Here is a 13608-nt window from a genome sequence, read left to right on the forward strand (position 1 = left end):
CTGACCAAATGGGAATATTTGTGGGCCAGTGGAATGAAATTATTTTAGGACTTACACAAACTTGCTCTGGGAGTGGTGAGCCTAGCTGTGGGTAATGTGGTGTACCTAAGAAACAAGCAGACACAGGAGGGTTCTTTTCCTCCTCCTTCCAAGCCTCCATTAAAACTCACTAGGTGACATGAAATGACTTTCCCGCATTTCAGCTCCAGGGAAAAGGAAAGAAAATAAAGAAGCAGATGTGAGATTTGTTTACCACTCTATAAAAGAGGCTCTGCTATGGCACTGCACACATTCTGAGTCTCCCTCAGCCTTGGCTACCTGTCATGCCTACTAAACCACACTCAAACATGCGGCACAGCAGAAGTCAGCAACTGGCAAAGCAAGACCCTTGTAATATTTTACTGTATTGGGGGGAGGCAGAAATCAAGCTTCACCTCCAGCTCTTACCTACCTTTCAGGTTTCATTGCCATGAGCTACTACATCAGCCACTGAAATATCCACCATCAGGCATTTTCCTGGCTAGGACTGTCACAAGCACCTCTCTCCCATCCCAGCCCATATGCTACACTGACTGTTCCTTGCCACCTCGCTGCTACGAAACCAAAGCCAAAGCCTTGGTGGCCTCATAGCAGGTTGGAGCTTTTAGCTTGACCTCTGCTTGAAATATAATCATAGAATGATTTGGGTTGGAAGGGAACCCAAAAGATCATCCAGTTCCAACCTCCACTAGCCCAGGTTGCTCAAGGCCTCATCCAACTTATTCTCACCACCCTCACGGAAGATAATTTCTTCTTCATCTCCAGCTTCAATGCATTCCCTCTCATCCTATCACTACAAGCTCTTGTAAAAGTCCCTCCCCAACAGCAGTGAGGATGCTAAACTGCATCCAGACACACTGCAGAGTAATTTTTCATCCTGTCCACACTAAAGAAGAGCTCACAGTCCTGATCTTTTGGCAATGTTTGGGCCCACTGAATCTGTTCTGCTAAGCCCTCCCAACTCCCTCATCCTCTCAGATACTCAGCTTATCATTTCAAAGTGCCTGCTATGGATGGAAGTGACACAGCACAGCCTGCAAAGAAAGGAACCTGGGCCATGTCCTACCTTGTAGGAGGGTGCGGATCTCTGTGGGGAATCCTAGAGGAAGAAGCTGACAGAGCTTTCAGAGTGGCAATGCTCAGTTCAAGAAAACCTGCAAAAATTAGTGGCATGCCATTCTGGTGCAAGTGGCAGTTTTCCAGTTTCCAATATATCCCTCCTCCTTATGTCACGGTGAAAGAGAGCGAAAATGGAAAGTGGTTTAGCAAGCAGGAACATTGCAATTCAAAATAGAATCAGAGAGGATTAAAGCAAATACCCAGACTGTTCTAACCTGTGTTTACACCCCAAATACTGTACCAATTCCTGTTATTTTCAGGGGTTTCTTCCTGTGTTGTAACATTCTCTCTGGGATTAAACTTGGCCCATGCAACGTATGACTCATCTGACTTCAAGTCCCTGGGCATGTGCTGCAGGTTTTGCAGCTGCTTATCACTGACAGCCCATCCTACAGCCTCAGGAGCCCAGTGCAGCACATTACATGTGGGTTTTTGCTGGAGGGGTAGGAAGAAAATGATAGCATCTGCCTAACACTAAATTTTCTTCCTTAATTAAGGACTTCAGAAATAAGTCCATTTTCTGAGCAGGATAGTGGGTGGAGAATAAAATAAAGCCATTTTTTTAATGATCTCAGTGAAACTCAAGTCCATCCTCTAGTTAATATTCACTTTTACACCCTGTAATTTCAAGTTAAAAGTTTGTTGCTTTGGAACTCATCTTATCTGCAGCTCCAAGCACTGACAATGGCCAAAGTAATCCCAGGTAGGACTCCTCTGCTTTCACTGATGAAAAACAGATTCACTGTTTCCAGGTTTGCTTTTCATTCTACCAGACTTTCTGCATTCCAGAAGATAACTTCCTTTTATTCCTGTCTCTGATTAGGTCTTTGAATTACCTCCACATTACATGATTGTTCAACACTGAGTCTACCCTGCTGTTCTTCATTTGCTTTCAGTGACCCACACAAGTGCCAGTGCCACGCTGACCCTCACTCAGAGGCACAGCAATGCCTTTGGAGTTGCAGTGGTAAATTCACAGGTGAGATCAATTTTTGCTGCAACAAATCACAAGATGTGGCAGGAGGTAATGCAAAGAATAAAAATGCACAGAACAGAGAGGAAGAAAGAAAAAGATAACAGTGTAGATGCAAGGGACTTGTGGAATACACTGCAGCCTTTTAATACCTTTGTACAAATACTCTGCAAATATAGCAAAGGGCTCCTGAGCTCCTAATTACCAATTCAAGCCACAATTGGTAAGGTTTTTTGAATACAAAGGAGCAAAAAGCTAATCACTTCAGCTGACTGGATGCTGAACATCTCACCTATAGACAGCTCCTCCTTAGGCTGTTTGCCAGTGGGAAGCAGTGACTGAGACAGCAGCTTCTGTTACGTGGTTCACAGAAGGGACTTCACCAGTGCTGGTAGATCCTGAAAGAGAAGGAAACTCACACTCAGTAGTGCAATTAGTTGTGATCTCCACATTTTACTGAGGCATTGACTTCTGCAGAGCCCAGCTCTGTTCACATGCTGAAAGTTTGATACATGCCTAAAATGTGAGTGAGCCTAGGCCTGAAGAATTCAGTATTTCAATGCACCTGTGAGTGCCTGAGAGTCCAGCTGACTGCAGAGGACGTGCCTGTCAGTACAAGTTAATCAAGAGCCAGAGCCTCTGACTTGAAACAATGCCGGAGGTCAGAGTGGGCTACACTGCTTTCTTCAGTGTTTGTCTACCTAGATCAGCAGAATCACACAGGCAGAAAGCAGGCAGCTCAAGGTACTTGTTGACCTTTAGGCATAGACCTTACCTCTAGAGAAGCAGAGCTTCCTAACACAGGAGCTGTGAGCCCTCAACTCAAGGCTCTGCTGACCATCAGCAGAGTCATATTCTTGTCTTTGGAGCCCTGGTCCACTCAGCACTCCACAACTCCAGTTCACACTTGAACTTTCACGGGCTAAGAACCAGACCCACGTGAATATCATCTCCTTTTTCAGATATATGTTAATCTGCAACCTCCCTTTAAACCCCACCAAGAGAAGCAAGACAGAAGTTAGAAGATAATTCAAGAGAACTATGGAAAACAAATCTACATACCCTTTGTTCCATTGGGCTGCTTTTAAACATAGTGCTGTGGTTTACTCCTTCTCTCTCTCAATCTGTCATCAACACTCAGCTACATGGGAGAAAATGAATTTAAATTAAATTCAAACATTATGTCTAGTTCATTACAAACACCTTCTAAACAACACTGAAAGTCTTACATAGACACTTGGTGCTATAACCCCAACCTACAGGGCCAGTAGAGCCACAGTGATTGACAGCAGTTACAGACCTGGGCTGTATTCTGAATTGAAATCTAAGGAACAAGTCTAGAAAAACAGCAACAACAAATTTGAGTTCTGCAAAAGTGACTTAACTTCCCAGGTCCAAAGTGTTCATTGTAGTCTTTACATTTGAGAGGTGCTTGTGTGTGACAGATGGTTGCTTCTCCAGTACAAGTAATACACCACCTTTGTACAAATGTTGTATTGTCCAGGTACTCATCAGTTAGTTTCTGCAATAACTGTGGCAGGTAGGATCATTAACACTGGCCCTAGTTTTACTGATAAGTAGGCAGAGGTAGAAGGGTGGAGAGGACTTTCTGAAGTGAATAAGTAAGTAATCATTCACAGATTGCATCAGGTTGGAAGGGACCCTCAAAGGTCATCTTGTCCCCCCTGCACTCAGCAGGGACACCTCCAACTACATCAGGATGCCCAGGGCCACATCAAGGCTGATCTTGAATGTCTCCAGTGATGGGGCCTCAACCACATCCCTGGGCAGCCTGTTCCAGTATGTCACCACTCTCATTGTACAGAACTTCCTCCTGATGTCCAACCTAAATCTCCCCTGCTCCAGTTTCAAACCACTGCCCCTGGTCCTATCACTACCAGATCATGAGAGCTCCAAAGTACCCTTCCATCTCTGAGCTATCTAGAAGGAGTTTTCCAACTAAAAAACAAAACAAAACAAGCCACCAAACACAACAACAAAACAACTTTGGCATAGTGTGACAGGTTGGACTTGATGATCTTTGAGGTCTCTTCCAACCTCGGTGATTCTGTGACCCAATGCCAACTGAAGATTGAAGGCTTAAAAAAACCAACCAAGCAGTGGACTTCAGCTCACACCCTGGGTTCATCACTAATGAAGCATTTATGTTGCACTCAAAATGTGGTTTAGCTTAAGTTTCCATTTTTAACTGCCAGCCCAAGTGAAAACATTAATTCATGCAAATCAATGTTCCCTAAACAATAATTTTCCTCTAGAACATCTCTTCTTTTTTTTTTAACCACATCAACTCTTATCTAACATAACCCATTTAAAGGGTTGTGTCTGCAGAGTTCAGCAATTAGCTCTGTAAATTGTTTTCCTTGAGTGTATGGAGGGTTACATTACATAGTGAAATATAAAGTGTTTGCTATAGTGAATGGAAACCTCTCTTTGAATGATGATTGTCTTTCAAAAAGGCTGGGATGAAGGCCAGATTACCATAACCAATTCAAGCCAGCTCTTAAGAGTTGTACTTGTACATCCAAAGCCCACCCCCCCACCCCACCCCCTCCACCCCCCATTATTTCATGCAAGTATCCACTTCCAGTGCATCTTTGGAGGTTTTCAAATGTAATTATTTACATGGAATACACATGAAAACCTGGCCAGAAAAATAAATCCAATCTGAGGAATAAAAAAGCAAGTAAATGGGTGGAAAGAAAAGCACAGAAAAAGGAATAGGGACAGTACATAAACCAGCCAGAGATGGCACTGAGGGTGCTTCAGATGCTACTGGGAAATTGAGGATGAGGATGAGGCTACACCTTCTCTGCCTGCTAATCCAGAACTAACTCATGAGAATCACAGAGGTTTATAGAGAAATGGTAGTTTGCATGGAGGTTATAACATGCTGCTGCAAGTCAGCCAAGCATCCTTCTCCTCAAAATGTGGCTACTCTCAAAACTGATTCTGCTGTAGTCCACTTGAGCTCTGCAAATCCCTAAGAATGGAGTCTTGCTCCGCTGCTGCACCACTCGCCCAGGTTTGGGGTCCCCTCCCTTAAATCCAGTCAGGATTTCCCTTGCTGCAGCTATGAGAGAAGATTTTGTTGTTGTTGTTTGTAGAAGGCCTTGTTAAACTCTTCCTCTCAGTTGGGTGGCTCATAGGACATGCCCACCATGACACCCTCTTTGTGGGCTTCTGATCCTGACACACAAGCTCCCAGCGGCTACTGCTACTCTCCTGCACAAAAGAAACCTTCTGTCCTTGTTTTCCATGTGCGTCTACATCGAAGTGCTGTGTCCATCCATCCGTCCATCCATCATAACATTCCAGTCACATGAACTATTCTGCCACCCCTGCCATTCCAGCAAACCTTGATTAAAGCCCTTAATACCAAATTACTCATTAAATAAAGTATTCTTACATGCACAAGGTGAAGCAAGGCACACAGATACTACGAGGGCAAATTGCCCAGCATGAAGCATTAGTAACAGAGCTGTGCAGGCAATATAGGAACCCAAACTTCTCATCTTACATGTTACCTTTTAGACTAAACAGCCTTTGACGATGCCCTAGAGGGCAAAATGAGAAGGGAAGCTTCTCATAGAGAACACATACAGGGGGCCAGATGCTCAGCAGATCAAAATCGGTGCACCCCACTGCTTTCAATGCAGCTCTGCCAATTTACATCAGTTGATGGTGTGACCTATATAATGAGAACGAGCTTGAAGCAGCTAAGGAATATAACCTTGATTTATTCCAAATGCATTATATTTAACGCTGTCACTTCTCTTTTACATGCCAACATGCAAGCTCAGGAGACAGACACATTTGGATATTCTCAGCTGGGAATCGTGTTCTTGCAAAGCTCTTAAGATGATGTACATACTGTCTCTATTTGTGTTCACCCTTTCAGATGGCATGGTGCCCACCAAACAAGCTGATTAGCACTTGCCCTGGGCTATCAAGGCAAGGCAATGGTATGTTTAGATCAGCAAACTGCATAACAATATAAATGTCATCTATTCTACGAGAAGCTCTGGCGCTATTTGCATCTTGGGCTTCGTTGCATCTATGTGCCAAAAAGAAACTCAAAGACTTGCAAAGGAAAGACAGGCAGGGGATTTGCCAGCCCTTCTGGTTGCCAAAACACGCTGTATAGCAGTGGGTGCCTCATTACAATCCTCAAGGACCATCTACTGGGTGTCAGATTGTATGAAATGTGAACACTACTGGTACATATATATATATATATATATATATATATATATACAGCCTTTTCCTTTTTTTTTTGTTAAGCCAGGCTTATAAGCAGAAAATGAACCACAAGCAGTGTGTCTGGCACAGCTCAAGACATGATCTGTACACTTGCCCAGAAAAGATGGCACCCAGCCTAAACAGAATAGCCCTGGGTGGTCACTAGTGGGTTGTGTAACATCTCTGCTGACGGGGCAAACTGCAGCAGTACCTAGCAGATACAATGGGTAATGGGCTAAGGACACCCCATTTAGGTCACTAGCTACACAACACACCAGGCTTCTAATGGCCTGGCACTCATTAGCATTTGATTGTTACTGGAGACCTATATGACATGAAATGATGGTCTCATTCCAATTCCTGGTGAGCAAATGTCAGCACCATTATCACAGTAAGCATCCATCTTAGTGGTCTTACCAAAGAAGTCAGGGGCTGAATGGGAAGAAAGGTTGATCTATGTCTCATTGTCAGCAGAGGGGACTTTCCAGGACAGAGTGGCCAGCTAGCAGGGCTCAGAATTGCTGCCTCTACAAGTCCTGCTTAATTCTTTAGTAGATGGGACAGGATGCAGGAAGAGGAGATATAGTGCTTGAAAGTACTAAAAGAGAAAGAATACTGTCAAAGGTAGGAAAGACAGCTCTGCAGATAAGCAGAGAAACATCCTGGCTTGACATGCTGAGTGGACAGCAGAACACACCCAGGTCATCAGAAACAGAAACTACATTGTGAGTACAGAAGTGAACAGGACACTGCAGCAAATCCAAGGAATGCTCAGTAGACTTCACAGGTCTTTCTCTGTGGTTTACCTTTTGTTCACACACTAGGAACCAAGAGCAGTGTTAAAGGTAAACCCTCAACCCTTCTGTCTCAAGTAATCCTACTGCCTGAGGCAGAGCTGGCAGGACTCTGGAGTCTTCCAAACTTTTCCTCCTAAAGCAAACTCAAGCACTTTCTGCAGAGTTTGTATTGACTCACAACCATATTCTTTACCCTGATTACTTAATAAAGGCTATTATTTGCTTTATCAGAGTTTTCTTTTCGTGACAAACACAAACCCCACTTCAACTAAGTGTTGTTCCAACCCCTGTCTAACCTCCTCACAGTTCTGCTTCATTACACAAGGTTTTGGTCATCGCTAGAACCAAAGCACAGCCAGGAAGAGTACAGAGTGACTCTCCTAAGGAGATTATGCAAAGTGCCATTTAGCATTAAATTTCTAGTTGAAAATGGAATATTTATTATTATTATTATTATATTCTTAGTTATGTTAATGAAAATCAGGAGAGATGCTCTGTACTTCTAATACTAAAGTGGTGCCCTGAACTTTTCGAGAATCCTTAGTCATGCCCTTCTGCTATTGCATGTTCCTCATAAATTCATATTTACAGTACTTTATATTAACCACCTCTTTCATTTCTGAGAGCAGAAATCAGCCTGAGCCACTTTTGTTTGGTTGGCCATATCCAGATGCATTAAACTTCTATTACATAACAGGATTTGTGCTTCACACTACAAATTTCAGGGAAGATATTTAAAAGATTATGAAATATGCTGGTGAAGAAGTGGGGGGAGGGAGGGGGGGAAAAAAAGAGAGAGACTGTTGGAACATATCCATCAACATTTCAGTATAAATTCTTACAGCACCAGAATTACATGGTGCAATTATCTTTCAGAATGTATAGCTCCTAGCAGTGATCTTTACATTTAAGAAGGGGGGGGGGGGGGGGGGGGGGGGGAAATGGGTTTAATACTTGGTAAATGAAAGCTAATTAAGATGGTGGGGAAACATCTGTCATAATTGAGCAATGAAACTAATGCACCTAGTGCATTTGTTTAAAAAGGCCCTGCCACTATCAAGCAGGAGTGGCCTTTGCTGTGCCAGACTTGCCAACAGAAATCTTTACACAGAGTCCGGTTCTTGCTGACTATTGATCAGATTTGGCCTCTCAAGGCAAGCAGTGCCACACTGTATGTAAAAATCTTTAACAAAAAGATGAGCCAGACAACTGGAGTCTGGCTCCAAGAAAGCATTATGTGAAAGGACTTGGATTTCCCTCCAGGCTTTGGGGTTTGTAAGAAAGAACAATTAGAGACAATTCTGTTAATATGTCACAGTCAGTCATTTTTCGGTCGGGCTTTTTATTTTATCCTCCCCCCGCCCCCCACATTCAGCCTTTGGACAAATAGCTCTCAGTTGCCTATCCATTGATCCACCTATTCTCCAAAGTTTGATCACATACCATGTCAAGAGCAGATCCATTTATGGCATGTATATTTAAGATGATAAACAGGGCAGGTTTTGCAATGGTAATGTGAGGACATAAGAAGAGCCCAAACAAAGAATCCCATTGACATAGCTGTGTTTTGGATCAGGCCCACTGTGAATCTGAAGACGGAATAAGTAGCAGGATGGTTATTCCCTTCCAGTAAATATGCAAAGTTCTCTTCTCACATACAATGGAAACAGTTTTACACTGATGTAGCTCATGGTCCATGGATAATCAGCTCACTATTCACTTCCCCAGCTTTGCGGAAGCGTAATCAGGAAAGCATTATGAGGAAAAACCTGCCCCGCAGGGACAGACTTGCTTTAATAATGTTTATGACTTGTCCATATTGTATTTATGTCTGGAAGATGATTTCTTGGGTTTTCCCACCCTTCCCCCACTCTCAGTCCCCAAGACAATTTGCAAGCTGAATCCTCCCCCAGGATAAATGAGGGAAGCACCAGTGACTGATGGACAATGTTCTCGTCTCTAGACACTCGAGATCATACACAGAAATAATGCTTGATTCTATCTAACACAGGTCCAAGCCCACCTTCTCCTGAAGTGGCTGGCCCAAACTCAAGCCCATGCTTCACAAATGACCAGAAAGTGGACTGAAACATTCACTCTGGTCACCTGCTGGCCTCTTGTTGTGCTTGCCTTGTCAAAATGCTTTGACTGCTGTAACCCATGCAAATTCCCAGATACCACTAATTTTGTGAGTGCCTGTTTGCTTAGATCCAATGCTGACTGTATCCAGGGATGGCTTAAGTTGCCAGACACAAAACCTTTCACACACATCTCCTTCCTGAAGGGCTACTGGACTTGCAAATATTTAACACTCCTGAAAACATAGCACAGCCCATTTTAACACAAAGACCCCAAAATGAGACAGGGCCCTCTATCACTTTTAGACCCAACCCATGCTCAGTGTGTCCAGGCTCTGTGGCTCCTTCCAAGCCCCAGTCCAGATGCCTGCTTGCACATGAACACTGCGGAGAGAAGGCAAATCCGATCCTGAGCCTTGAGAGCGAACTGAACTGCACTGAGCATAGCTGCAGAGGTCACAGCCAACATGAGAAAGACGCCTTTTGTTCATGGCCTTGGGGCACTCCCTGACTTCTACAAGGAGGAGGAGGAGCAGGAGGATCACTTGCAATGGCTCAGATGACCTCTTGGCAGCAAGTGTATGAATGCAACCAAAGGCAGGTGGAGGGCAGCATCTACAGCTCCTGTGCCTCACAGCTGCGCTGGACTTCAATCTTTGTTCTGCTTTATAGCACTAAAGTTCTTCTAAAAGACATAAAATAAACAAGTCAGTCTTTTTCACCTTTTTGGTCTCCCATACACCACTCAGCACCTGTATTTGTCTGCATGAAAAGCCCCTGAAAGCCACAAGGTTTCTTTTTTATTTACCCCTTTTATCTTTGCTTGTTTTCTACGGAGAAAAGTAACCCAACCTCGGTTTGGTATTAAACCCAGCCCGAAACAAAACCCCCTCTTGAATTCCTCTTCATTATAAATGGATTGTCAATGTGTTAAATAAATCAGTGAAAATGGAAATCCAAAAATAAATAACCATCCTGCTGTTGCTATGACAACTCAAATTTTTTACCTGGACAGGGATTTTATGTTTCACAGTTAGTAATCACTGAATAGGAGGGTCACATATTCTTTTTAGTCCTGGCACATTTCACCACCTACCCCCAACATGAAAAAATAAAGGGGTGGGGGGTGGGGGGAAGGTATTTTTGGTTACTTTTTAGCAAATGAGGGAAGATCAAAGAGAGAAGCTATTTTTCATTCCAGACAGGAGAGAGAGAAAGAGATACACACCCCCCATTTACAACAACATATAGCTTATAACATCTACTCAGCCCAGAAAGGACAGAGAGCGCAAAATATTACAGTAGGATTTCAAAGGCTTTGAGGTGGTCCTGCTCTGCAAACCCACACCCCCCCAACAACAAAAAACCCCAAACCAAACAACTATGGCATGTCTAGAATAAGATTACCATAGCTGAAAATCGTACCTTAGCTCATGCTTTAACCAATTTTACTCTGCTGAAAAGCAACAACATCTCAGAACATCCAGGAGGAAGTAAATATTTTGCAACCTGTGCCATTGTTGATGCCAGTGAAACCTGTGTTTGCATGACCCAGCAGTCATGGCTGCAAAGTTAATACACTGTCTAGCCCTTAAAATGGTAGAGATCAAACCAGCTCCCTCCAAAGTCCATGGCTAGGGAAGGCCCAAAGCACTGAAGAATCAGGGCCACATACTACAGTGGATTTAACTGCTGGGGTATATCTGGCATGTGTGATGGGAAGAAACACTCCTGTCACGTGGGATGGTAAACAGAGGGAAAATTCAGCAGGAGAGGGAAACAAGAACCATGATCAGGACCCCTGCTCTCACACAGCTTGCAGTTGCTATCATCTGAGAATCCCTCAGCTAGCTCAGAAAAGTCATATAAAGGTCTTTTCTTTCATTCCAGGTTGGATGAGGCCTTGAGCAACCTGGTCCAGTGGAAAATGTCCCTGCCCATGGCAAGGAAACAACTGGAAGCTGTGTGAGAGCAGGGGTCCTGATCATGGTTCTTGTTTCCTTCTCCTGCTGAATTTCCCTCTGTTTACCATCCCACATGACAGGAGTGTTTCTTCCCATCACACATGCCAGATATATCCCAGCAGTATCTTCAAGGTACAGTGCACATTAGTGAAATATAGAAGAGCTAGAGTGGAATGTCTTTTGCTTTTTACTTCAAAGCAGTGTGTATACGTGGTATGATTCTGCCTCCCGTGGCAGGGAGGTTGGAACTGGATGATCTTTAAGATCCTCCCCAACCCAAACCATTCTATGATTGTACCTGCTGTAAAAGGTCTACTTTAGTACCTCCTTGTCTGAGGCTAGCGGGCGGCTTCACTACAAAACAGGTCAGATCAGAGAACACCTTCGTGCCTTGGCTGGTACACACTTGCAAGCAAGTCTATCTTTCACCCCAAGAGGTGGCAAAAACCCAACCAAACAAAACCCAAAAGACCTCTAAAAACCTCCAAAAAGTTCAGAATCTCAAAGTGCAGTTAAAAAACCCCCAAACCACTAATGCTGCAAACAGTGTCACTTGGGCAGGTTTCCATCGGTCAATTTCTTTGTAAAACACTTCAGGTCGTAAGATGAAATTTCAAAACATCACTGTCTTGACCAAAATATTTCCCTTCAGTTTGAAACTTTGTCACTTGTTTCAAAAGAAAACATTTTGAGTTGAGAGGAAAGGGGAAGGAGCAGAGAAGCGAAGTGCTTCTCATGAGAAGTCTCCCTAAAGCAGCATTTCCCACCCCAACCACCTTTTGCCTGAAAACTTCTTGACTTGCATTGAAGGAAATCAATTAATCCCTGACAAAACCTAAACCTAATGGCAACAAAATGCTAACCAGCCCCCAAATCAGACACAACACCCCTGGCAGTAAAGCGCTGGATTCACACAGAGCCATGCAGAACGCATCTGGCCGCGTTAGATACGTTTTACAACCAAATGTTTGCACAGTGTATGTTCCTCTAGCCCAAGTCTGTAGCCAGTTCCTCTTATTTTGTATAGATATGTACACACACACATATGCACACACACTGGGATTGTGAAAGTGCTCTAAACAAATATGGGTGTTTGCATCCTGACTTGCCCGAAAAGCAAAGCAGACTGTTCAAGCAGCAGCCGGTGAAAGCAAGCATTCAATTCTACTCAGAGGCTCGTTTTCCTCTAAATGGGCCTCTCAGACTCGGTGACAACTCTTAGCTGCCTGAGAGAGAGGAAAAAAAAAAAAAAAAAACAACCCAACCAACACTGGAATAGAGAGAGAGAGAAAAAAAAAAATAGGAACCTATTTTCCAGTGCAAAGTAATCCCTGTTCCATTGCCATGGCACCAGACATCCGTCTCTTTCTTTCATTGACCAGACGAGGTCCTCCTCAGCCCCTAGCTTCTTTAAAAAAAAAAGAGAGAGAGGGTTTTTTTGTGTGTTTGTGTGTGTGTGTGTGTGCCTGAATTTGTTTCCTTGGTAGGGAAAGGAGTCATTAAAGTATTAGTTTAGGTTGATTGATTCTTCAGGGGAAGAAGAGGGTTCTGGGGCTTTGTAATCTCTGACATGATCTCAAAACAGAGGCTCTTCAGCATGATACAATATTGAAATAAGAAAAGGAAGATGCAGCTCGCCCCTTGGAAAGCCAAACAGCACGGTTTGCAGGCTGGAAGTCAAATCTCTCCCAAAAAACTTGGGTGGTTACTTCAAGGCACAGTGAGCATTAGTGAAATATAGAAGAGTTAGAGTGGAATCTCTTTTACTTTTTACTTTTAAGCAGTTTGTATACATGGTATGATTCTGAAATGTCCTCTACTATGGGAGCAGCTGAAAACCTGGTTGTAGATTGCAGTAAAATAGGAGAAAGGGTAAAAGAGGGAGAAAAGGGAAAAAGAGGGGAGGAAAGGGAAGGAAAGGAAAGGGAAAAAGAGGGAAGGAAAGGAAAGGGAAAAAGAGGGAAGGAAAGGAAAGGGAAAAAGAGGGAAGGAAAGGAAAGGGAAAAAGAGGGAAGGAAAGGAAAGGGAAAAAGAGGGAAGGAAAGGAAAGGGAAAAAGAGGGAAGGAAAGGAAAGGGAAAAAGAGGGAAGGAAAGGAAAGGGAAAAAGAGGGAAGGAAAGGAAAGGGAAAAAGAGGGAATGAAAGGAAAGGGAAAAAGAGGGAAGGAAAGGAAAGGGAAAAAGATGGAAGGAAAGGAAAGGGAAAAAAAAGGAAGGAAAGAAAAAAAAGGGAAGGAAAGGAAAAAAAAGGGGAAGGAAAGGAAAAAAAAGGGGAAGGAAAGGAAAAAAAAGGGGAAGGAAAGGAAAAAAAAGGGAGAAGGAAAGGAAAAAAAAGGTGGGAAGGAAAGGGAAAAAATAAAGAAAGAAAAGGGGGAAAAA

The 13608-nt window shown here is 43.4% G+C and overlaps 1 long non-coding RNA gene across 1 annotated transcript in view; it reads right to left on the minus strand.

The window, feature by feature from the left end:
* LOC128898861 (uncharacterized) overlaps window positions 1-13608 on the minus strand; it is an 85674-nt gene that overhangs the window by 12263 nt on the left and 59803 nt on the right. The window contains exons 4-5 of the long non-coding RNA XR_008463002.1: window positions 3194-3272; window positions 2424-2529 (exon numbers count right to left, since the gene is read on the minus strand). This is a non-coding gene — a long non-coding RNA (uncharacterized LOC128898861). The remainder of the gene's footprint in view (window positions 1-2423; window positions 2530-3193; window positions 3273-13608) is intronic.

The sequence above is a fragment of the Dryobates pubescens genome, chromosome 34, assembly GCF_014839835.1.
Source record: "Dryobates pubescens isolate bDryPub1 chromosome 34, bDryPub1.pri, whole genome shotgun sequence".
In the NCBI taxonomy this organism is placed as follows: Eukaryota; Metazoa; Chordata; class Aves; order Piciformes; family Picidae; genus Dryobates; species Dryobates pubescens.